The sequence below is a fragment of the Parasteatoda tepidariorum genome, chromosome 3 (assembly GCF_982258835.1).
Source record: "Parasteatoda tepidariorum strain Cologne lab strain chromosome 3, Ptep-v5.0, whole genome shotgun sequence".
Taxonomy (NCBI): domain Eukaryota; kingdom Metazoa; phylum Arthropoda; class Arachnida; order Araneae; family Theridiidae; genus Parasteatoda; species Parasteatoda tepidariorum.
In genome coordinates, this window is record NC_141757.1 from 3911234 (window position 1) to 3938462 (window position 27229).

Genomic DNA, 27229 nt, shown 5'->3' on the forward strand with positions numbered 1-27229 from the left:
GCGATACCCGGTGTCGATAACTGCTTCAAAAAATCTCAGTAGCGCCACACAGGAATCAAAAAACAATTCAGTCAGTATGCTTAATTAAATGTTGTCACATATTTATTATTTTTATGGTTTAATTAAATTTTTACAACCTTAGATTATTTCTAATTGAAATTTTTTTCAAAAAATATGATTTAATCAAAGTAAAATATAAGTTTCCAAAATGTGACTTTTAACTGTCTTAAATGGCATTTTTTTGAACTTATTGATATTGGTCACCAACTCATTAGGTTATTTTCTGGATGTCTTCTCATGATATTTTCTGGCTAAAATGGCATTGGCTGAAAATGATATTTTAAGTAATATTTAATTTATTTTCTTCCATAAATAAATGTCTGTTTATTAATAATATGGGGTAACCCTTTCACAAAAAATGTCACTGGACCATAAGTAATGAAATGGATAACTTTATAAGCTCGAATGTTAGATTGAATACAATTTAATGCTATATTACATTAGTTCTAATATTAGAAGATGGGATTCATGAGTCTAGCATGGCAGTATTATAATTGCATCTTTCTAATGTTAGATAATATAGTTTTTCTACCTGGTTATAATAAGCTGATCTTTACCCTGCCACTCTCCCCTCCTATGTTATTTATCATCTCGTTTAATTTTTCTTTTATAGGTGACAATTCATCTATGTTCTCTGTCAACTCATCTGATTTCTCTGCAAGCTCGTCCGAATTCCCCGAGCCCTGCGTGAGCTCCTCTGAGTCTTCTGTGAGCTCAGTAACCTATCAGAGCTCAGTGAAATCTGAGAGAAAGGGGAGAAGAAGGGGTGAGGCTGAAAGACTGAGGGAATATACAGCAGAAATAGGAATAAAAATATCGGTGGCTCGAATGCTGGAATTGAAACCCAGACTGAGGAAGCCGAAAGTTGTTTCCTATAAGGGCATGTGCTGATCATCCTGGTGCATGTCTCATCCCGGTGATTATCTTCTCTGGTCAGTTAAGTTTTTGTATCCTGTTTTGATTTTCTTTGTTAGGTTTATCCATCTTATTATATCAGTGATTTAATTTTTTCCTCTTGCCTGAACGGAGCAACGGAACCTAGCAACGGAGTAAAATTAGTTATTGCTCTCTAGAATCAGTCTATGGACTATCTTAAATTATTCTTTTGAGGCACGATTTTACGAGGCGAGTTTTTTTGGGACTTTCGCCTAATAACTTCTTAGCCCCCCTCCCATAATTTATGATTCAATCTCTTTAACATTTTGTGGGTCAATCGAAATATGTAAAGAAAACTATGTTAATTTGCAGAAAATATGTTTCTGTGTCTGATTTCGTAACTTAAAAGTCAGCACTAATTAAAATTTAATTGTAATTTGTTTATAATTTTACTTATTTAGATTCACTTTGAATCTTGTATTTTTAGAGCTTACGTTATACTTGAAATCCAGTATACACACACACAAATTCCTTATTTTATTGTATGTATAGATTAATTGTCGTCCTACCTGATGTCTTTTCATTGTTAGATAAAGCAAAGTACATTTTTACTAGTTCATTCTATTAAAGATTAACTATAATCCGTATTATTTGGCATAATGCGTTGCTCAAGGCAACTCAGGATATTTAAAATATTCGACAGTGAAGCTACTTTTTCCTGCACTTATCTATCCTATGTATCTAATTGTGTTATAAAAATGTACAATATTGGTACAACTGTATACGGCTCCAAATTTACTCAAAATGCGTTGTACCTATATACGATTATATTTAGTACTATTACTAATTTAAAAGATAGTGTTTTCTGGGAAACCTAGAATAATTCATAAAGTTTTTTTCTATCGGCACTGTACTACTTGTTATTTGAAAAATACACTCATATTGGTGGTGCTGCATATTTTTTCGGAAGTTTTCTCTCAGCTCTTGAAGTTAATATTGCTTTGAATATCATGCACATATCTTAGTAATATGTAGGATTATTTACTAACTTTTTCAGAAAAACATTAATATTAATAAAAGAAAGTAAAGTTTCAAATGAATTTCTTAGTACAACTGTGTTTTAAAGAGGAAAAATAATCTTAATTTCTGCGAATTTAAAGCTTATCTCTTAAATCCACAGCTGCAGAGTTTTTTCCAACAAAAAAACTTATTTTATAATGAAATAAATATATTTTTCTTTCTACGTACTTCACGAGTAATTAATCTGTAAAAGCGTTCATGCTGTCTTGGGATTTCCACATAGCTGGGAAAACCCGTAATTGTCTACGATGTTAATTTAAGCAAAAAAGGAACTTTATATTTTCAAACCAAAGCGATGTTATCAAAAAAGAATATAAACACAATATAAATAATAAAAATTAGTGTAAATAATATAGGCATAAGATAACAAATGTAAACATAGTTTAAAGAATAATATAAAATATTATAACCTAGTAATGGTTTAAAAGAGAAGTTACACATTATAGATTTGATTCTGAAAATAAATATATTCTTTTTTTTATAATTTATCTGAATACTTCTTAAAATTTTATGTAATTGTATTTTAAAAAGTCATTCTTTTACAGCGATCTTGAAGATAATGGTGATCAGAGGAAAATTTTGAAGGCTTATGAAACATCTATATAGTCTGTTGTTATGCAATACACCGGATGATTGGACTAATTTTGTAGACAAGTTTAAGGATAGTAATACAAAGTGCGAGACATCTTTGTTTGAAGTTATACAAACTAATTTCTTACCTGCTCTGAAAGAAATATACAAAGAAAAGGTATTTTTAAAAATCTCTTAAAAGTTGCTATTATAAGGATCGTTAAAATATAACACATTACTTTGGCTAATTTCTTATGTGCTCTGAATGAATTATGTCTAGAAGAGGTACTAAATTGGTGTCCTAGTGTCATTTTGGAGTTGTAATTTTTGATAGTTAAACACTTATTTAAGCTGCTTTCTCTTTTGCTCTGAATGCATTATAAAGTGTAGGTTTGATAATAGTCTCTAAGAGTTATTTTATTATAATGTTTGATAAGTAATAAAATAATACTGGTTACTTAAAATTTTTTAAAAAATGTAACAAATTTATTGATTCTTGTAGAAAAACTATTTTTCTCCCTTTAAAGTATACCTTTCATTAGCATTAGTTAAAATTTTGCTAAAAATTTCAAGTTTTGTAAAGCAAATTACAGTTCATTTGAATAGATGCAGTTGCATAAACAATATTCAAATTGAATTGGAAAAGTATTTTCTTTAGCACTGTGTATATTTAGTTATAAAACTTAATATTATTTGTTAATATAAATATACTTTTAATTTTCTATCTTTTAAAAAGAATTTTTTTTTTTTTTTTTTTGCCGTGTCGATTGTCATTCTAAATTACAAAAAAAGCATGATTTTCACAATTTTCTGTGCAATATTTGTCAGAAACTAGTAATTTTATCATGATCATGCAACATTTTTGAAAATATTTTTGAATTTTATTGACTTTTTGCTTATAAATTAAGAACTTTAAATGATAGAAAATAATAATTTTGATTAATGCACAGATCCTAATTATGATTTTGTTTTTGGAAAGTGATTAAAAATATTTCTTGAGTGTTAAAAAAGTACTTAAAAGGTGCTTATTTTGTGTTGAAAAATCTGGCTATGTACCCTGAGAATTTTCTGAATTTCCTGCTTATATGTACAGTCGGTCAAAAAAAAAACTATCACCCTGAATACCTTTCGTTCAAATGATCAGATTTTCGCGTACTAGGAGTCAATCTCAATGGTTCCTAAGGTTAACCTCAAATATGCAAATTATTTATGGCTAATTATTAATTAAGTTATGATACCTGAAAATCAACCATACCCACAAATCAGTCAGCAAAATCTATAGTTTTGCTAATTTTTTGAGTCTTTTTTAGCTATATTTTCTCAGGTTTTTTTATGCCCCATTGGATCAACCGAAAACGTTACTAAGTTTTTTTTTTAATGATGCGTTGGCAACTTTTACTAACTCACTTTTTCAATTTATTTTAGTGTTTTCTACAGATTCTCTTTCTTTTTAAAGGGTACAAGAGCTATTGTGTGGGGTATGCAGACTCGAGCCTTCAAGGAATGCTTGACTTTGATTATGTGTGTTCCAGAAAGGAATGTTCAGTGGCAGCCATGGTTTATCCGTTTACGGAGATCACAAGCAAAAGTTTTATTGGGGGCATAAAGAAGTACTCATACCTGGTGAGTTTTACTTTATTTTTTAACTTAGAGAAGTGTGTTTTTCAAAGTAATTGAAATAAATTTCAGGTTAAAAAAAAAACAAGAAATTTAATTTTATTATGTCTTTCAAAATATCATTTTACAGTAGGTGTGCACAACCTGCGGTCAGAGGGTCACATTCGGCCCACAGGAGTTTCTGAACACAATAAAAACATTTCTTTTAATTTGGTTTTTGTTTAAACATAATAAAATTTCTTTAATTGAAATATTTAATTCAAATTTATATTACTCTATAAAATGCGTATATTTACACTTTTATTCCGTAAGCTTCTTTCCCCCCCCCCCAATATTTACGTGTATATATACATATATATATCACTTAAAAATATAGTTATTTAAAAAAAAAAGGTTTCATCAGATGTGTATGTAGTTTTTTTTGTTTGTTTGCTTGATCAGATTATTATTACATCCAAACATATTGTTTAGAACAATTTGCTTCACAAATATGTATTTAGTTCTTGCTATGCATCACCGAATAAGTAATATCATTGTAGGATATTTATGAAAAATATGTATTTTATTCATAAATCTCTGATTAATAATTGAATAAACAAATTTTGTTTAAAAAAATTAATCTTTAATTGTTAAAAACTACTTAACAGCATGATTTGTAAAATTTGTTCATATTTAAAATTTAAGCATTTATTTTTTGCTAGAATTGTTGTTTTTAAGGAAAAAATGGGTCTGCAAAATTACTATTCTGTGCTAATGTAAATTTGTGCTATATTATTTTTTTTTATATTTCAGACTATAAGTCATGACAAGAAATTTGATTGATAGACTAATGTTAAAGAGAACTTAAAAAGAGCACATCGGTGTGAATATAGGAATCGTAAGTATATTTTTATTTTTTAACTTTTTGTTTGATTGAGATTAGAGTATTATTGCCTAAATATAATTTGTTCAAGTAACCTTGTGGTTTTTATGCTTATAATTTTCATTTTAATTGCAGTGGTATTCTTTATAATTTAATGTTAGTGTTGCTTGTAACGAACATTAATGGAGCACAATATTTGCTCGCTTTAAACAGAGTGCTTTTGAGAAATATTTTCATGAAAAAATCATTAGAGATTATGCATTAAGTTACAGGTCGGAGTTGCCCCTCCACGGGGAGAATATGGAAAACGCGGAAAATAGAGTAAATTTAAAAATTACCTAAAAAAAAGCAGGGGAAGGCAGGGAACTTTTAGAGTTTTTCCTTACTAACTGAGAAAATACAAGAAACACATTTCTCGTTTTTGTTTTTGAAAAAGTGGTGACCACTCAAAGCAGACTTTTTAGAGATATTTAAGGTGCATATTTCTGCTTTCATTTACTGTAGCATTATTTGTTTTTAGTTTGTTAAGCTGTTTCTTATTTCTTTAAGTTTTTCCTGCAATTAAAGCTGGTATAGTTAGCCTAACACAGAAGAGTACAGTGATTGTGGGTCTCCTCCTAATATATCATGCACAATTAACTTGAAATTCTTCCCATCTGTAGTTATTGCTTTCATTATTTATTAATTTTTTTCATTTGCTACAGCTTAACTTGGAAAATACAGGGAATTTAAAAATCAGCTAAAAGAGCAGAGAAAAGGCAGGGAATTTTTTTTAACAAACAGAGGAAAAAACATGGGATTTTATTTCTTATTTTTTAAAAAATGCTCACAAATCGCAATCTATGGGATATTTAAAGATCAGCTATATTATATTATTTAATTTACAGTATTATTTGTTTTATGCTGAGCTGTTAAAATTTTTCCAGCAACTAAAACTAGCATTTTTATCTTAATATAGTTTACCAGAGTGCAGTGAGTTTCCTCTTAATATATTGGTTATCATATGTTCAGAGAAAACACATGGAATTTTTTTTTTTTACATATATCAGTGGCAACCCTGGGTTTGCTCGTTAAAAGTTAGTTATATGAGTTGTACCAATCACATATTTCTCATTCAGAGGATTCACATTAAAGAGGAGTTTGACTGTATATTCTTTTCCTGCTTTCAGATAGAACAAGTGACTAGGATGGCTATGAAAAGTTTAAAGTGCTATGATGAAGATAATGATGAGAAGAAATGTCAGAATGTTCTGATGATACAACGCATTCTCTTAAAGATAATTATGTTCAAGGTATATCAGCCTCTCTCTAGGTTTGTATGATTATTAAAGATTTTTTGTCGTAATATTTTGATGTTGATTCTCTGGTTTTAGATGTGAGGTGTGCTATGTAAACAATATTTAATGTCCAATTTGTTATGATGTTGGATATCATAAATTAGAATGATTAAAGAAGATAACATTATAGCTAAGTTTATTGAATTACATCTTGTTTACATCATACTGAAGATCGAAGTTACAGTACTTATTCAAAGGTAAAAGTTGAAGTAAATGTTTACATGTTGCAATATATTATCTATAAATTGAAGTAGAAGTTAAACTATATTGATTGATGGATTGATAATTATAGCAAACTAAAAAATTCAAAATTTGTTCAGAGCTGCTGATTAGCCGCTCATAAGTTTAATATCAAATTTAATGGTAGTAGTTTTTCTAATTGCAGAAATCTTCCAGATCCCACTGGAAGTTGTGAGTTATCTCAGCATCTGCTAATTATTATAAACTAAACTGGTTTCTGATCAAAATTATAAGAGCACCACAAAGAGTGAAAAGTAAAGAAATTTTTTTTTTCAGTTACTCAATTATAAAGTTTTATAAGGATTTATTTCACATTTTCTGAATATCATATGCAATTCAAATTTAATTAAAATTATTCAGATTTATAAGTACCTTATTTTTGCAATTTTTGTTTAATCTATGTGTTAAATTAAACAATAATAATCTATAGTTCCATTGTGGTTACTGACTGATTTACAATCATGAAGATATTTCTGCAAATTTGCTCTGTAAATATCTGTATCAGGGTAGATTTTTAGTGATAGTTATTAAGTAAGAGCTATTAAAACTGTATAAATGCTAATTTAATTATAGTAAGTGAAAAAAACTTCGTGATATTCCTTTTATTTTAAGCTTTTTTTCTTAATACTTTCATGGTTATTGTTAGTCTTTTACTATTTTTAATCAAAATAAAATTCTGTTTTTACATGGTTTATACTCTTTAGAGAAAAACTTGAAAGCTCTAAGAATCTCTATTTAGCTTAAAAAATCAGGATATAATGTTTAAAAATTTTTTTGTTAAGAACCTATATAATAGTCCATGTATGTGAAAAATCAGATCAAAAGTTGTTCAGTGTGTTCACATTTACTTTTTTTTTGCACTGTACACAGCTGCTGGTGGTTCCTTCAAAACGTAAAAGGGAATAATATTTTCAGAATTTTGTTGAATGTAACATAAAGTCCACATCATAGTCAGATATATAAACTTTTAATGTTCATAGAATTAATTTACGTTTTCTTAATATTGGTGATATTAATTTAAGTACTTATTTTCATTTGCAGCAACCAATGGATTTATCAACTATAACTCGAAAGCTGCTGAATCATTGTTCTGTTAAGGACTTGGATGGAGACAAATTGGTGTAGATTTCTCGTCTATATAATGGTGAACATGGTGGTAAGTTTTTTTTTCTATAATGATTTATTATACTTTTAAACTTTTTTATTATCTTCTAAATTTTATCTTCAATAAGCTTGTACAGGGCTGACTTTTTTAAACCACTGTTTATTTAAACCTTTTTTTAAAACCAAGCTTGGTTTTTTTAAGAGAAAATCTTTTAAAAAACTTAATTTTCTATTATAAAAATACTTAATTTCAATATACCTAAATGGAAAATAGTCAATTTTTTCATTAAAATCTTTTAATACTTGAGTTTAATTATTATTGTGAGTCTAAGTTACTTTAAATAAATGTGTGACTTGTCATTTTTGAATGTTAATGTATGATTGCTCTTCTGCAAAAATATATTTAAAAATAAATTTATGTGAGTAAAGTTAAAGCATGATGCCTCAAAAATTCTTAAAATAATACCGACCATGACTAATAAAAAATGTAACTATAGATTGCGTTGAGATAAAAAGTTTATCTGTTTATAATGTTGTTACATAATACATTACATAATAATGATTATGCTTACCTCAATCAAAAGCATTAATGGAAGTGTGGTACTTTTCTGAATTTTACAGTTTATTTTTTTGTTTACTTTTCCAATTTTTTTTCTTTTTAAATAATTTTAATTTGATGTCAATTAAATAATTAATTTAATAATTTTAATAAATTTTAATTGTAGGTATGGAATTAGAATTTAATATTTTCCAAGTGTAATGCACTGTACATAGCTGCTGTACATAAAAGAGAATAATTCGAAATTATTGAAAAATATTCACAAATTATATAAAATATTTTCTATGTATATTATTTAATTCAATGCAGTAATATATATTATGAGCATTGTAATGTTTAAGGCCTCATCATGTTAAAATTAATCTCTTAAAAATAATTTATTCTTTATTTATTTTTAACTTAGTACTAAAATATACCCTTCCCTCATTTTAATTCATTTGTTTATATTTATTAATAAACTAACATTTTGATATTAAATTTTTTTTTTGTTGCTAATAATGTATAAGCAAATTAAAAATCTTTAGTTATTCTTTTTTTTACCATGTTGGCATGTTTTGGAAGATTTTTTTTTTGATTATTATTAATATTATTTAATAATTGAAAAAGTTTTCATGATTACATTTTATTATAGCTTAATTACTTTAAATTTAAAGCAGAAAGTATTATTTTAAATTTTTTTTTAAGAAATGAACCAAAACAGCAGAAAAACAGGCTTTCTGAATTTGTAATAAAGTAGCATTCAAATACATTAATAAAATATATGAAAGTTTATAATTATAATATTTTTTATTTATTTTTGTATTTCTTTCTGTCAGAGTTTTAAACTTATGTGAGAGTAGTTCATCTATGACAACTATTATGTCAGCCATTAGATTCTTTTCCAAATGTTAAAAAAAGATGCAATTAAAATTATGGTTATAATATAATAGAGTTCTGTACTTTTATTGTTATTTATTAAACAATTTTTTTCATAATTATTTATTACCTAACAAAAACTTATCCCATTTTTAAATTTTTCCAACTAATTTTAAGTAAAATCATTAATAATTTGTTAGATTTTCCTAATTTTCCCTTTTTCTTTTGTTTTATTGAAGTTCACTTAGTTGTTAAATGAACTTTAAAAAAATCCCCAAAACTAGTGATAAATTTGAAGCTATATTTTTTAATATTTTGAATTTTTATTATTTTAAGATATAAAACTCTTTATTTTCATGTCAATAATAATTTGAATTTGCCGTGTTATAGTCTAGCTCTGAATTTGTTTAGTGTATTAATTAGATTAAAACGAATAAAATTAGCTAAATTATAGTTTTGTTTTTAAATAAAAATGAATAATGATCATTGAATAAATATAAATGTTTAGAATGGTTGCTAAAGAAACACATTTCTTTATTGTAGAATTTTGAAAAGTTTGATGAGAAATATTACTGCAAATATTTTTATAAATGTTAATATTTCTCATCATTTATTTAATATGTTGTAATTGGAAATAAATATTCTTGAGAAAGCATTTCTTTTTCACTGACATTTTATTTATACAATTTTGTAAGAATAACCTAAATATTAAATAGATAATGGATTGTTTATTGGATTTAAATGTATATTTACAAATTTCAAAAATCTTAAATCGTTTTGATGAAATGTTTATTTTTCGGTGCCCCTGGGACTTTTCTGCGTCAGTCTTGAGAAAAATCAATGGACTAATAAATTCTATCAATTAAATAAAATTTTCTTTTTTTTTTCCTTGGAAATTAAAAATTTTTTTTTGGTCAAAATAAAAAATAATATTGTATCTTAATGAAAACATATGATATGGTAATAATGTCAAGACTTTTATTTATTTTCTTTTTGTCAGCTTCACTAAATCTTATTCTTAAAGTCTTGAGAAATAGGATTAAGTGAACTTCATCTACTTGCGTAATTAAATTTGTACTATTGCTGAATCTAAATCTGCTCGAGTTTGATTCCTTCACCTTAACCTATTGTCATGCTGACCAAAGTTAAATCAAGATTTTTTAATAACAAAGAAAGAAATTATAATGCTAGAACAAAAAATAAATAACAATGAAGTGACAAATAGAGGTATGAATGGTTTCGGGTTGTTCAGTAATAATTGTAAAAAATTATACAAGGTTAGCTGTTGTCTTCTTTTTGTTTGCTAAAAAAACATAAAATAAGGGGAAAAAAATTATAGGAAAAATAATCAAATGATTTAATATGTAGGCCAGGCTATTATCAAGGAAATAAAAATTTCGGTGTCAGTGAGCTATAAATTTCTAAAAGTTTGGTAAACAACGCTAGACAGTATTATTTAGTCAAAAAATAAGTTCAGTCTTGGAATTTTTTTAGAGTGGCACCCCTGGATGATACTAATACTAAAAAAAATGTGTTTTTTCACAAGGATCTTTAATAAAGGTTACAATTTCTGATTTTCCTCATATGTAATGCATAATTGCTAACTGTACGGCATTTTGTGGAAGATTTCATTTTTATGTTTAATGTGGTATAAATATTTGTAAGAATCGTGGTTGGTCAGGGGATAGAGCGTTTGCCTTCCAATGAGGTAAATTCTCCCAAAATTTCTCCCATTACTTGATCTTGAAGTTTCCTTGTCTTCTGGATTGGGTTCAAAATTACAAGACTATGGCGTTGAGCATTGGTAGCCGTAAGCTCAAAATTGGGTCGGTCGTTTAACGGCGGTTTTAAAACAAAATATATGTAAATTCGTTGTTGATTCTTGTTTCAATAGTTTTCACTTATATTGATTTTGACAACAACTACATTTTAATAGTTTAAATATAATTTTTTAAAGATACCTTCTTGTTATTGCGTTGGTCAACTTCTCACAATCTCACTTCAATTGGAATAATAAAAGTATTTCCTGAAGGCAGTATTGATACTATTAAAGTTTTGAAGCATATTAGACACTGTGAGCAATTAAGTAAAAATATCATATTGTTAAATGATTGCAATTTTAACTTTTCATGTGATATTAAAATTTTATATTTATTTTAGAATTCTTTGTGTATTGGAACTGACGAAACTGTTTTAAGAAAAATTGTACATAGATGTGAAAGCTTATGTGGTAAAAGGTAATTTTTTTAAATCTAATTATTGCTGTGTATAATATAATGGAGTCATTCATTTTCTTGCATTACATTTTCCTTCGTTTTTGTGCATTTTAAGAATTTATCTCCGAGTAAGGGACTTAAGACTGTCATTTGTCCAAACACCAATATTTGTAGATAAGTACATTTATTATTAAACTGTTTTTTTTTTTTTAAAAAAAACAAGCACATGTATATTTTGTTTGATGTCTGAAATATGTATACTATTAATAAATATCTGAATCATAAAATCTTGAAGTATCAGTACACAAAAACATCTATGCAATTTTGAAAATTTAATATGACTTTCATTTCAACATTTTTAAATCTCTTATTATCTTTATAAACCTATATTTTACAAAATCCCTTTGAATTTTTCTCTTGGAATCCATTCAAGGTTGGCTTTTAGGACAATTATACCTATTAATGGAAATTCTAATATAAAACATAACAGCATTGAAAACTTTTAAGAAGTTTTCTTTCGACAATTAATGAAGAATTAAGAATAGACTCAAAGATAAATCTGACTTTAGTGAATAAACAAAATAGGCAGGTTGGTCAGGTTGGAAAAGTTTTGCTTTTTTTAATATGTGAAACAAATTTTATTTCTGGATAATAAAGATAAACTTACCAGGAATAAATTCTAAGCAAAAGATATTTAGATACTATTGAAATTCGTTTATATAGAATATGCAATTATAATATCTGCTTTGAAAATTTCAAATTTTCTTATTGCCAAGTGTTTTTTTACACATGGTTTTCGTGAAATTTTATTCCATTTCTGCTGCAAACAATACTAAAATTTGTAAAATATATAAAATTGTCTTGCAAATTTTCAGCTTTTGATTTTTTAAATATTTTTGAGTAAAAAGCTTATGTATTGTGACCTTTTGGCTTTTAAATAAAGTGCTTAAAAAAGAAAGTACAACATCAATTAAAATAATGACTTGTTCTAATATGTGTTCGGTTTATTTTAGCATAAAATTTTGTGATTTTTCATTGCTTTGTGTACCGTGATGTTAAATGTTTATAACATTTTTCATATTTTAGTGTCAAATAAAAATCCAGTAGTATGCTTTTATTTTTTTCTGTTTGTAATCCCTTTTTAATAGTAATAGTTGATTGTAGCATTTCTGCCCATTGAGGTTTTAGCTGAATCTTAGCTTTATTTTCTCCCACTCTCCTGGCTTGGTCCATTATACTTTTTATTCATCAATGCCTTCTTTTTTTTAATACCCATCAGAAAAATTGTTTCCATTTGTTTTAAAGTAATGCCATACATAGCAGCAAGCCTATTTGAAAACATTCTCAACTATGAATGAAATTTGTAAAATTCACCAGCAGTAAAATATATCAAACAACTTTTTTAATTATATTCAAAAATATAACCTTACCCATATGATTTATTGCTTAAACCGATTTGGGAATTCAATCATTTGTTATGAAGAAGAAACTAAATTAAAAATTTTAAATTATCAAATTTTTATGCCGATGAATTCAGGGATCATATGCATGGTTATTATTTTACGCTAATGCAGTAACAGATCTTTAGGGTGAACTTATAATTTCACAATTGAATAGTCTCATGTGATTTTATAGATTTCAATCATGAATGCAGTATCATAGAATTTTAAATAATCATTTGAGGGATCATCCACTAAAATCACTTGTGTACAGTATTGAAAATGATATATTCACCGTCTTTTCAATTCGAGTTTGTTGACACCTTAATTTAGGATTATTTGATTCAGGAAATCTTGAACTCAATTAAAAACGCTAATTACATATTTTTATGCAGGAATATAAATTCTACTGGTTCTTAAAGCAACAGAACTATAAAAATTTTCCATGCATTGATTTGAAACTAGTATTGATAAAATTATGCTGGATAGTCTTAAAACTTCATAAAAAAATAAGAAAAAAATATTTTTTTTTGATAATAAAATTTGCTTTTATAAGCAAATGATACTTTCTTTAGTTTGCCCTTTGCCTTTTTTATAAGTGGGCTGGTATATGTGTACTCTTTCAAAGAAAGTAAATGATTGTGTTTTAATATTTTGAAAAATGTTTTCCCCAAATCTGACTGATTTTCCTTGGCCCAATCCGAAGCCTGCATATGTCACACATGTCACCTCCTGATGGCTGAATAATATGACTTTATTCATGTATTTTTCTAATGTGGTTGTTCATTTTCAGGAAAATAAAGTCTTAGTTTACGATTTGGATGATAAAACACTAAAACCATCATCTGATGATTTTAAACATTTGCTTTTTACTCTACCAGTTACAGTCATCTCAGGTAAAAATTTGTTGCAATTTATTTATGATTAACTATATTTACAATGTTTTGAATGTTTTATTTCCATTTGCATACTCATATTTTTTTGATTAATGTGTTTTTAAACTCAAGTTACTGAAGATAAATTACTGTTAGCAGTTTTTATACACTCGACTGCCAATATAAGACATGCCAACTTAATTTAATCTTATGATAACTTTTGATAGATGAAGGTTGGCATTGTCTAACGGTCATTAATCCGAAATGAACTGTGAAAGCAGTTCCAGGGGTTGGTGAGCGAGCAGGGGGCGAAGCCTCCTAGTATTTGAAACATTTTAAACTATAATTTATAAAAATTTTAATGACATTCTTAAACAGACATTTTAAATTACAAATTTGGAAGAAATTTTTTTTATAAACAATAAATTTTCTAAAAAATCATATTTTTAAAACTTTATTTCTAGATCTAATTGTTGCATTTTTAAAAAGAATATTCATTCTTTAGGGGACCACTACTTTAAAGATGCTGACTAATTATAACCTCATTAGCATGCAGAGAAGGGGTACTTGTCTCAGACAAAGGAGGCATCTAGTTGACTTTAAGATTGGTAAGTATACCAATCTTATATCTGTTTCCAAATTACTAATATACATTTCCCAGGAAATTAAATTTTTAGTTAAGTAAATACTTTTTTAAACTAAATATGTCATAAAAAAATCTTTCAAATTTTAAAATTAAGTTTTCACTCTTTAAATTTAAATACTTTTATATTTAAGAAAATTGGAGAAATTTTGGTTTGAAGTAATAAATTTCTACAAATGAAAGATTCTGCTTCCATACATAAAATTTAATTTAAAATAAGAATTCAAACAATGAATAAATAAGTTTTTTTTTTGCCTCCTCCAAATTATTGTAATCCTTTATTTAAAAGCATGTACTAGAAGCATTTGGCCCAGGTATTCACATATTTCTGTACTCCACTATTTGACCTTGCTGTTGAAAGTCATTAGAGCTCAAGAAATTTAATCTTTTGTTTCCATTTTTTCTTTTTCCAAATCTAGAATTACAATTACTAAATTTATCTGATATAATTTGGTACGAAAAATAGGCTATTTCTAGGATTATCAGGGTGGCCACCCACCTCGAAAACCTGGAATTATCAGGGAATTTTTTTATGTTGGAAAAAACCTGGAAAAATCAGGGAAATTTGGATAAAAGCCTGGAAAAATCAGGGAATTTTAAAGAAAAGCTGGAAATTTTTTTCTCAGATATTTTTTCAATTTCACTAATTTACATTATTTACTAATTTTCTTAATTTAAATTATTTCATCCATTATACCCACATTTTTTAGATGGAAATGTGTCTCCAAACAGTTAAAATGTTATCAACTTAGCTATACTTTGCTTGTATCAAAATTTGCTCTATTATAACCCTGTTAAACTAGAATGCCACATAAAATTCTCCCATAGTTGCTAAACAAATGTAGAAATCTTCGATCTCTATGGAGACTATGCAACTGCGCAATTTAGGAAACGCAAAGATTGTGGTGGACGTGGAAGAAGGGGTTAGGATATTTGCTTCTATTTTTAAATTCTGTCCGTGAGCAAACTTGAGCCATTTATGGCTCAAGTTTGTTTCGATGCTTTAGTGGTAATTTTTTTCCATTTTGACAAAATGAGTCAAAATGTTTTTGCATTTTTAACTTTATAAAAATATCCAAAAATTAGTTGGGTGTAATTAATAATAAATTTTATATTGCACTCTTTCTCTGAAAGCTTTTGTACTCCCATTCAAAGAAATCTGTAAATTCTTTTTTTTCACCAAACCAACAAATCAGTTTTTTACAGTTAACATCAATGTTTGTCTACAAATTGTTACATTAATGCTAATTTTTTCTATTTCATTTTGACCTTTATGACATATTTTAATTTAAAAAAGAAAGATTTTTTTAGAACTAACTATATATTAATATTTAATTTTACTGCTTGTTGATAAATATTTGATTTTTAATTCAAAATTTGAATTGTATAGTTATCAGTCAAAAGCTGACAAAGACTAAGGAATGTATAGGAATCATAAAAAATGATGTATAAACATAAAATATAATTTTTATTATTCATATGTGTTTAGTCGGAAGAAGAAAAACGAAACTTATTTGTTTTAGTTCTGTGCTGTACAAGATTCTTGTTGTTAAAACAAAAACAATTAACTATACTAAACTAAAAAAACTGTGTTTAGATTGGAACTCTGTAAATGTTTTAATTTCAAATAAGAAAAAGAATCAAAAAAGTATAAAATTTAAGGAATTTTATCTATTTTTTTTCTTCCATAGAGGAATATAGAACAAAAAATTAGACAATTTTACATTTGTGACATTTATTTTTGTATTTTGAATCTCTGGAAATAAAAATGCTAATTCAGAACAACATTATTTAAAAATTTGTCTTGAGATATTGGTTTAAAGAAAATGTTATCAGTGAATTTTATTAAAATACTGGTAAGATAAAATACAGTATAATGTAGTATACAGTACAACTTTATATTGAAATGTAATTACAGTGACTCACAAGCAAAAGTGTTCGTACATTTATGACTTTCAATGAAATAAGACTATCCATTAATTAAATTGAATATTTCAGAATGGATATTTAATATTAAAAAATGTATTCTAATCTTAACAAAACTGTATGGAATATTTTAAAAACAAAGGAAAAGTTTATTTTGAAGAAATCAATCATCAAAAAGTGACAAAAACTTTATCCCACAAAAGCCATTGTACACTTTCAAAAAAAAAAAAAAAATCTGTTTTAGTAAATATTCTAATTTTTTATTAAATTAGCATTTAGTAGTTTCCTTTCGCATCTACTATAGCTTTTATAAGTTTGTAAATATAAACTAGTTTTTTTTTGTCGGGAGAAATTTGTTCGGAATATTTTACAGAAATTTTTGCATCACTCTATTGCGAATTTATGAATTTTTCCCCAAATTTTATAATTTTAATCTCTGATATGAAGTCCTCCTTTCATGCATTTTATCATATATTGCACAGTGCATACCTCTTATGATGACAAATAATCAAATTTGGTCTATTGTTTTATTAGGACCACGAGCCGTTTTTAAATAATAAAATATTACGAAGTTAGTAAGCAAGAATTAAAATATAATTTTGCTATCATAAGTTTGATACTAAATTGCAAAAAAATAAATAAAAAATTAAATGAATAATAATTAATTAAAAAGATTAAAGCAATTGAAGATAATTTTAATTTTGAAATCCGAAAACATTTAACTGTCCGATGGTTTTCGTCGGGTAAAATGTTTGTTACTATTTGATTATTGATATCTTAAAAATTAACTTTTGCTTTGTTTTTAAAATATTCCATGCAGTTTTGCTAATAATGGATTACATTTTTTATTATCAAATACCCTTTGTTAAGTATTCATTTTAATAAATGAATTCTTATTTCCTATTTCAATAAAAGTTATAAAAGATGAACACTTTTGGGAGCCACAGTAATTATAAAAATTTATTAATATATAATCACCTGAAACGGTTTTCCTTTACTTAATGAAAATATATTAAACAATACTTAAACAAGGTTTTATTGGTCATTCTGTTTTTGCCATTTTGTAGGTACACTTTGAGCAAATACTACTTAAAGTAAAACATTAAAATAATTTTATTCAATAAAAGCAATATATCCTACAAGCTAAGCATATTATTTTCTCCACGTGTCTTAATTTTTTAAAAATTAATGTTGTACCAAAACATTAAAAAACAAAATCTTGTCAAAAAAAAGTTTTTTTTTTTCAAGATATGTTAAAAAAATGACTTTTTGAATAAAATATTTTATAATGACATTTTTCTTGTACATGTCCTACACTTTATAAGCAAAAAAACACGGACCTGGAAATTTTAAAATTTTTACCTGAAAATATCAGGGAAATTTGAAATCTTATTTGAGTGGCCTCCCTGTCTTCCAAGTCATTCATTTCTTCTAAAAATGCTATCAGCAGCTTATAAAGCTTAGATACTTATTTCTAGTTTTATCTTGGAGTTTCCTTCTGATTTAGTGTATCCACCTTTAAGTAAATTTAAGTTAATGCAAACTAAATTTAAGTTAATTAAATTTAAGTTAAATTAGTTAAATTAATTGGTTTATTAGTTTAAATTTAAGTTAATTCAAGCTTAAAGTAAATTTTTTCACAATGCAAATTTTAAGTTAGCATTTTAAAAAATATGTCATTATAATGTAATAAATCAGATAGAATATTAAAAGGATAGCAAAATTAAGTATTTTCATTGAAATTGTTAATTCTTTTATCCATATTTAACTATACTATTCACTTAATTCAAAGAAATCGGCAATTAAAAACAAATTAACTGATGATTATTATTGCATTGAAATAATTTTCATGAACAGTTGATAATAGTTGATTCATGAATAATTAATAAATATCTAAATACCTCTGTCTCATTTTTTAAAGATTACCAGTATTAACTGTACGAGTTTCAGAGTTCTTCCTAAGTGTTTTTCAAACGGCGGCTTGTCCGGCCTTCGAAAAACATTTCAAAAAAAAATTCACTGTTTAAATAATAATTACACAATGGTAAAATTATTTGTGTTTATACAAATATTTATTTTGTTAGGATTGTTCTCAACTAGTTAAATTTTTAAATTAAGTTTTTTTTTTTCGGGGGATGATTTTAAATATTAAAGTTATTTTTTTTAAAAATAAGTACACTTTTTCTTAAAATTCACGTTTAAATTTTAGTTTTCTCATAATTTTCTGTTTAAATTATAGATCTCATTTATAGATTTTAAATTATAGCTTTCATGTCTATCAATAAATAATTTTAGTTCACTTCTTTTGAAAAAAATTTATGTGCAGCTATTATTAATTTATATATATTATATTATTAATTATATGTATTATATTATTGATTATATATATTATATTAATTATATATATTATATTATTAATTTATATATATTATATATTGTAGATTTGATAAAGTTTTTTTCCCCGTCTCATTTTGATAATTCTTTATGATAATTTAGTACTCTTTGCAAACTCAAAATGCCCTTTTCTATGAGGAAGCATCCTGCTATTTTTATTCCTAGAGAGAACTCTACCAGTTTTACAACGGTAACATTTTTATGTAATAAATTCTTAAACATTTTAGATGTTATCAGAAAGTTTATTTCATAAAGTTTTACGAAAATCATAGTAAACTGGTGAATTATAATATGAAATTTCAATAATTTTTATAACACAGCTCAAATTTCTTTGCAACACACTTGTGTGTCACCTTATGTTGGTTATAAAAAACATCTCTGTTGTTTTTTTAGTAGTTAATGTTTAATATTGCTAACTGCTTATTCTTTTTCAGACTAGCCTCAACTATCTGATGTTTTATCGAGTTGATATTGATGATTCTTTGAAATTTCTATATGAGCAGTTGGATAGCAAGTAATATATTTCTTTTATTTTACTTTAATGCTTTTGTACAATATTTTGTTATCAATTATTAATATTTATTTAGTTAGATATTTGCAAAACAATAATTAAAATAAGTGAAAATTTATTGAAAAAGTACAACATAATTTCATTTTTACTCATTGGTTACTTGGGCAAATTTGCACTATGTAATTCGTAAAAAATTTCTTGCCAAGTTCAGTTTTATTGAATTATATTCAAGGAAAACAGTTTTTAACACAGAAAAGCAAACTGGTTGTAAATCAAACTAAGTTAGTTTAGAGTCTACAGGTAAAAAGTTTCTCAAATGTTGTACCTCACATAGAACAAACATTTTAATTGAGTAATATGAGCATTTCCAATTTTTTTAACAAAATGATTTGAAATTATTAAATTAATGATTTTTAAATCAATTTAGAAATGTCACTTGTTCCCTTATAAATTTACTTTGATTTATAAATCAAGACTTCTGATATGATTTCTTAAAAAACTAAAATTAATCTACCAAATCTTATATAGCAAAATAAATTACAGTAAAAATCATAGTAATTTAAAAATTACAGTATACCTCAAATTCGGCATGGTTAAAAGATGTCAGTATTCTAAATTTTTATTCTAAAATGCAAGAATATTAAAATTTAAAGAAATAAAATAATAAGGAAAAAAATAGTAAGGAAGTAAAATGGTAAGGAAATAAAATAATAAGGAAATAAAATAATAAGGAAATAAAATAATAAGGAAATAAAATAGTAAGGAAATGATGTTTTTATTTTGTAGAAGTTTCTCTCTTAATAGTAACAATTTTAAGTATTTTTGTATGGTTGTATATGTTTGGTTATCAATTAGTTAATTTTAAATACTGTTGAATAAATCCATTTAATTTTATTCTTTGTTTATTATGTATTTTTTCAAATAAACTTCAATGTTTTTATTTTGGTAAAAACTGTAGTATTGTTATATTTTGCATTTAAGTAAACATTTTTCATGTTATTTTTTATAGGGTCTCTGGATTACGTAGAGAAAGCGATGAGCTGTTTTTGAAAGAAAAAGTGCCACCTCTTTCACTAGAACTTGTGAACAATTTATGCCTTGACTCATTAATATGCAGGTTAATATTTTTTGGAAATATCATTTTATGCTTTTGTGCATTTGTCGACAGTGAATCGAGATAATCCTCATTAGTTACTTAGAATAGTCTCAGTAAGGCATTTTAATTGTACTATTGACAGAAATTTTCAGTTTCTTCCTATACTTTTTACTTTTAACACAAAACAAGTACTTTGTTTTGGTCTTCAAGGCCTAATTGAAAGCCTTGCCATTTTGCAATTGAAAGATGATTCTCTATATACTAGTTTAAAAGCTAAATAACTTGTATAAGAAAAAAGGCTAATTGTTTTTTCTAACTGATAAGTTTTTTTATAAAGGAGATAAAAAAATTATAGCTTTCTTTTTTTGATTTAAAAATGTTCTGTAGCCATAGCACTTGCAGTTCGAGAATTTATTTAAAAATCAAAGATGCAGAAATTCATTTAGACTTAAAGGAATAGAACTATTTTTCTAAAAAGAAAATAAATTTTTTTTATTAACCTATAAACTGATACTATAAACCAAATGGTGTTTTACTGTGGCCTTTCAATGAAGGTTGTACTCCCCTAATCTAAATATTTTTTCACGTTATGTAATTTAATAATTGAAAACAAATTTCATGTAATAGCTTTCCAACACAAAAATATTTCATATTGATTGAATTTAAAATAGAAAAATTATCTAGCTGTATAATTTAAAAACAATTTTTTTTTTAACCAATTGCTTTTTTTGTGGCTTTTGAAAGAAAATTTGTCTTGTATTCTTTCAGTCTTGTGAGTACTCGAGATGAGCTTATGGTTACCACTCTAGATGGTAATTTTTGGCGGGTAAGATGAGATGCCAAATTAGATGAGGATTACACTCTAATTTTATACAATATCTCATTTCGCTTAGATCAGCTGCAATCTAGAGGTAAGTTTTTCTTTGTAACAAGAATTTAAATTCAAAAGATTCTTTCAATGTGCAAAGCATATTTATTCATTACCTTGTGCTCAATATACACTGAATTTTAGTCGGTTGACTTATATCAAATCAGTGGTTGTTCAAAGAAAAATTAGAGAGGTAAAGAAGCATAAGTGAGGTCCTATGCTCTTCTAAAGAGTAAAAAGGGTGAAAGAAGAACCTTTAGTTGAAATTTATTAAAGAGAGATAAAGTACAACCACCCAAAAAGAAAAAAAAAAATTAAAATAGGATCCTTGAGGTCCTTCAAAAATGATATGAATTTTTAAAATTTGCGTGTTATTATTATCTAATAACTTATTATTATTAACTAATAACTAATAATATTTGAGTTAAAAAATTATATGGAAATGGTTAAACAACAATAAAAATCTAATAAAAAGCATGTTCAGAAATCAATGTGGATTTATGACGTAATTGTTATAAACCGAATGAACATTCGGTTTATAACAATTACGTGCATTTAAAATGAACCAAATTCACGTGTCATAATAGTCACTTGTCATTGTATTAAAAGCATCAGCATTAAAAAAGCTATGTGGAACAATCATAACTACAGAATTAGTGTGAATGTACAATAGAGTTGTTGAAAACTGTGCTCGTCAAAAAGGGATAACTCAAATTTGAAATTTGCTTATATTAAAATATTTTTTTTTTTAGCCATTACCATGTGTTTCAACAAACACATGGTAATGGCTAAAAAAACATTATATAACCTACTGAAAAAATTATCAACAAGCAACTTAGATTATTGTGATGTAGTCGAGATGAATCAAGCATATCAATAAGAAATAACTCAAATTAAAAAAATTTTGCGTTGTAGTAACCTCAAAATTTAAAAAATTATGTTGAAATGGTCGAAAACGATAAAAAAAATATTCGTATTTACAATGAAATCTTTGTGCAAGAAGTGCATTTAAGATGTGTTGAATCAAATTTGAAATCCTTTTTTTTAATAAGATTGTATTGAAGACATTGGGAATTTAAAAATAAAAAAATATGAGAAACGACAGGAATTTACTATAGAACTGTTAAGAATCAAGCATGTAAAAAATTAATAACTCAAATTTGCATATTGTCGTAACACGGTAAACATAATGGAATTCAATAAGAAAATAAGACAGATTTAGGAGGAAATTGTCTCTAATGAAGTGCGTCAAAAGTGCTAATTCAAATTAAAAAACTTTTTTGTCATAATAAAGTCAATTAAAAATATTGGAATTTGATGAAAAAAGAAAATTTGTTGAAATGGTTGAAAAAATGATCGTAAGTGTTGTAAAATCGGAAACAGTGGAATTGTTTAAAACTAAACGCTTAAAAAATGACTCCTATTCAAAATTTGTGTGTTTTAGTAATACTGTATTAAAAATATTGAAATCTGAAAAACTATGTAGAAGTGCCTAAAAACGAGCGAAAAACCATATGGATTTTTAAAAAAATGGTGGAGATGGACCTTTTTAGTTAATTAATTATTTTTTTTTAATTTATCGGGCAGGTAATCATAATTGAAGGTATTATTCAAAGTGCTAATAGGCGATGTTTTCTGCAAGAAACAATTACTTTTCTGTCTGATTCGAAGAAAGGGAAAATTTAGTTTAAATGAACAAAAGGGTAGATATTTAATTTGAATAAAGCTTAATGTTCTGACATTGGAAATTCAAAATAACAAACTTTTTGTAGAAGCAGAAAGTGATTAATGTAGCAGATTAATTTGAAAAACAAATAGTGTGGATACTAAGTTAAATGAAACTTAATATTTCTCTTAACCTTTATTAAAAATGATGAAATCATAGCAGAGAAGCAATAAAAAAACTTAATCAAAGTTCGACTTTTTCCGAAGAGTTATCAGTTGGTGTTTTCAACAAAAAACAAGTACTTCCCAATAATGTGACACAGGTACGAATACCAAGATAAATGGTACCAAAATTTTAATGATTGTTTTAAAATTTTGTAACTTTTTTTATTTAAAAAAATGAATGTTTATAATTTTTTATTTATTTTATAAGCAAATATTATATAGCATATGAAAATTTTGGCTTTTCATTCATGATTTTCATGCTGTGCTGTGCAAACATTGCTTTGACTTGGAACAAAATGTTAATAATATTTAATTTTTAAAATCATTTTTTTTTCTGCGATGAATGTCATACTTTTTCTTCCACTTTTATCCAACTTCAGTTGTCAGTCATTTAAAAAAGTCGTTCAATCAAGGTTTTATTTTATTTATTTACAATAGCATAGTGCAAAGAAAGGGAACATTTTTACTGTGAGAGGCCACATTTAAATTAGGCATAGGTAAAGGAGGCCGCATAAGTTGATAAGCGCATATTTTGAAATTGAATGCGACTTTTTTTGAAATTATTATAGTTTTTGTTTAGTTTATCACTTTATTGCTTTACATAGAAATTATGCAAAAAACATTAAGTCATTTCTTGAAATATAATTTACAGTAAAATATAATCTTTTAATAAATAGCTACGTATGTTTGTGTATATTGCTACAAGCATATACAGATAAATACAAACCACCAACTCAACAACATACAGGCTGAGAGTTGCTATTAGTTAGGAAAATAGGTACTGCCTGTCACTCAGAACAGCCGCCATCACAGCGTTAGTGTATTTTAGAGCTGTGGCCAAAAATAAGAACAAAAGATTGATGTGAAAGGTGAAGTTTTAGACTTCCACTGCTTTTACCTGTGTTCCTTGGTCTTAAAGGATGGGTGTCTGATGTGATTGCCTTGTTTTTGATATTGTATTAGTGGTCGCACGCATTTGTGTGATGAAAATGCATGATGCATAGGTGTGGTGATTAGTACCATAAAATCTTCTTTTTAAATCGCCAGAAATTCTATTACACATATTAGCTGGTATTGTCTTTTTGTCATCGCTGAAGATGAATCGGGGATCAGCAGCAATAGCTTCATCAATGTAGCTCTAGATCTGTTTTAATTTTATTTATTGAGATTAATTGTTAATTGTATTCTTTTTTACTTGTCCAAGTACTAGGAAATTATTCTATTAACTGAATAAATTATTTAATAGAGAACAAAAACGAATTAATGAGTTTAAAATCTATGACAAAATACATAAGCCCTGCAACCTTTCAGGCCTAGGCTATCTCTGTCAGTGAAAATATAAAAAAAATGGTAAATGTTTCTTTGTGTATGATAAGATAATAGTTGTCATACTATCTTTTTTTTATTTATTCTCGTTTAACAGAAAAAGTCACATGCTATGATCATTATTTAACAAAGATCTATATAACTGTGACTGTGAACAGCATAAATTTTTTTTTTGTTGATAAAATCTGTGTAAATTTAATAAAAAAAATTAGGGAGGACGCCATATAACTATCCTAAATTTAGTTTAAATTGAAGAAATCATGTGTCTGATGATTTAGCATTAAAGAATTTTTGAGTTATGTGATCTTGACCCTTCCTGGGGATGTGACCTTTTCCTTTTATTATCTGTCATTTAATGATATAAAGCTCCTTATACGTGGAATATAACTTTAAATTGGATATTCTTTTTATTGGAGCATGTTTATTCTTGTTTTTTCTGTATACTCCTGAAAAGATTTCTCAAGACATTTCTCTGAAAGACACCTCATTTAAAATTGAAAGGTCCTTATTTAAAGTTGCAGTTGAGTTCACTTTAACTTTATAGTTTTATTACTACTATATACTTTTTACTTATCATATATAAATTTTTTAAAATAAAATTACAAATTTTTATTAATCAACCAGCTTGTTTATCTTTACAAGGATCTGCTGTATATTGTTTACTATATATATTCTAATTTTAGGGAAGGATTGATGAAATGTGTTCAAGAACTTTCTGTTGAGATAGAAAACCAAGCCTCACTTCATGAAACTGAGTTGCAGATGCTTCAAGATCAGTTAAATCATTATAAAAAATCTGCTGATGACTTACAAAAGAAGACTATTGATTTGCAAAGTGATATCTCCTCTCGTAGTAACGATACAGCTAGATTTTCAAAAAAGATTTTAGACTTGGAAGGGCAACTATGCATAATTAAGGAGGAAGTAAGTTTTTAAATTACTATTTTCTCTTCTTTTCCCCCCTCTTTTTCTTGTAATCTAAAAATGATTATTTATGTTCTAACTAAAGAAAATCATAGGGTTTGGTAGTCTCTTCATTTAGTAGTCGCACTATAATCACACTTTTTTGATTAAAACTTGCAAAACTGAAATCAGCTATTCTCATCTGCTAGCAAAACTGAAATCAGCTATTTTTCATAAGAAATAAATACTTAAAGATTTAAAATTCTACTGATTTTCCTTACTTCTATATATAGAAATCATTTTTTAAGATTTCTTTTGTTTGTTTTACTATGTCTTTTAAGTACCATTCAATAATAAACAAATATTAAATCAGTCATATTTATTTTTACACATTTAGTTGCATTATTTTTTTTTTTTACATTCAAATGTGCTATAAACTATTTTAGTGTTCTCTAGCAACTAGGGCTAGTGAAGCTAGCTTTAAATTGTTGAAACTGCATTTGCTTGAATGTTGAATAATTCTTAACTTCTCCATCTCAGTTTTATCTTTAATTTTAAGCAGTGGCCCTGTCAGGGCTGATTATGCTCCGTCTGGATTTTTCGCTAACAATTATCTGGAAGTTTCCGGAGATCGAAGGTCCAGATGTTTAAAAAAATCATTGATCACAGAAGTTTCCGGAAATCAAATTTTCAAGGATGGAACTTAAAAAACAGTTTATTTTATTTGTTTGTAAGTGAGAACCAGATACTTTATAAGCTTATATTCAGGATTAATATTCATTTTTTATCAGTAAATAGTTATTATAATCATAAACTCACGAAGGAAAGACATGTTTGTAAATTTTAATTACTTCTCCTGGTCAACATCGGTATGTGTAAATGGTATTGGTATGTGTAAAATTTTAAATATATTTTAAGTAAACTAAGAAATATTAAGAAAAAGGAAAAAAATACCTTGTTTAAACCTTTTTTTTTCAATATAAACTGTTTTTATTAAACATATCCATCAAACAAACCATCATATTAAAAAAAATCGTGAAGTCCATAGCAGTAACTAACGAGAAAAAAGAAATATCGAAGACAAAATCATCTGCATCAAACTCTTCAAAAAAGGGTTACTAAATGTGAGTTGTCATTTCGAGATTCAGTTGCTGTAATAAATAATACTAAATTAAAAATATAGGATTTTAAAAACTATGTGGAAATCAATAGAAGTAACTAAATAAAAAAAAAAATTCTCCAGAAAAGATTACCAAAATGTTTTACTTCCCAAAGGAAAAATTTTTCTGCAAGAACTCTAACGTTTTGCAACGTTTTGTCTGTTTAATTGATTCTGCTACGGACGCAGGGATTTAATGTTCATCACTTGTTGAAAATAACTGAAAAGGAAGTGTGTTTTTACTTTAAATTGCTCTAGTTGCAACTTCCCATTAATCAATTGAGCATTTGGACTTGAGTTTACTTGTTTTGTTTCCCTCCCCTGCCGAGTAAAGTAATCAGGCCATAAAACAACAAAATTTGCATCATATTGTATGTTTTAAAACATGGATTATCATTCATTTTGTTTAAATTTCTTAGTTAATTTAAAGTTGTATTTCAATTAAATATATATAAAAAAAAACTAACTTTTTGGGGGGTTAAAAATCAATAATTAGTTATTAATTTTAAGTTTACGCTTGTATTAAAAATTAAGTTTTTAATGTAAGTTTTTTTTCATGCTATACGAAAGGGTTTTTTTTCTCTATTTTTTTTAAACAGGCTGCAGCTCACATCACTCAAATATCTTCATTAAAATCTAGTAATTTAAAACTAACACTTTCCCTTGAAGAAGCAGTGAAAAAGTGTGAAAACTCTGAGAAATCAATCAAAGAACTTTACAATGAAAAATAAAGTGAAAAAGTAAGTTTTCTTTTAATTTTGTTGTATAGTCAAATTCTTTTATTACAACACATGATTATTTTTATAATTATAGTGTTTAACAG

At 26.2% G+C, this 27229-nt stretch overlaps 1 protein-coding gene and 1 long non-coding RNA gene across 2 annotated transcripts in view; both read left to right on the forward strand.

Annotated features, from left to right (window-relative positions):
* Positions 1 to 487: 487 nt before the first annotated feature.
* Positions 488 to 4194, forward strand: LOC147812713 (uncharacterized). Its single transcript, XR_015432357.1, has 3 exons — positions 488 to 992; positions 2562 to 2764; positions 4043 to 4194. It is a non-coding gene; the product is annotated as an uncharacterized LOC147812713 (long non-coding RNA).
* A 2463-nt stretch (positions 4195 to 6657) lies between these two features.
* LOC107451361 (citron rho-interacting kinase) overlaps positions 6658 to 27229 on the forward strand; it is a 30072-nt gene continuing 9500 nt past the window's right edge. Inside the window, exons 1-10 of the mRNA XM_087158620.1 lie at positions 6658 to 6896; positions 7684 to 7798; positions 11321 to 11397; positions 13609 to 13711; positions 14196 to 14298; positions 19088 to 19167; positions 20174 to 20281; positions 21029 to 21171; positions 25028 to 25268; positions 27006 to 27146. The gene's annotated coding sequence lies outside the window, so the exon portion shown is untranslated. The remainder of the gene's footprint in view (positions 6897 to 7683; positions 7799 to 11320; positions 11398 to 13608; positions 13712 to 14195; positions 14299 to 19087; positions 19168 to 20173; positions 20282 to 21028; positions 21172 to 25027; positions 25269 to 27005; positions 27147 to 27229) is intronic.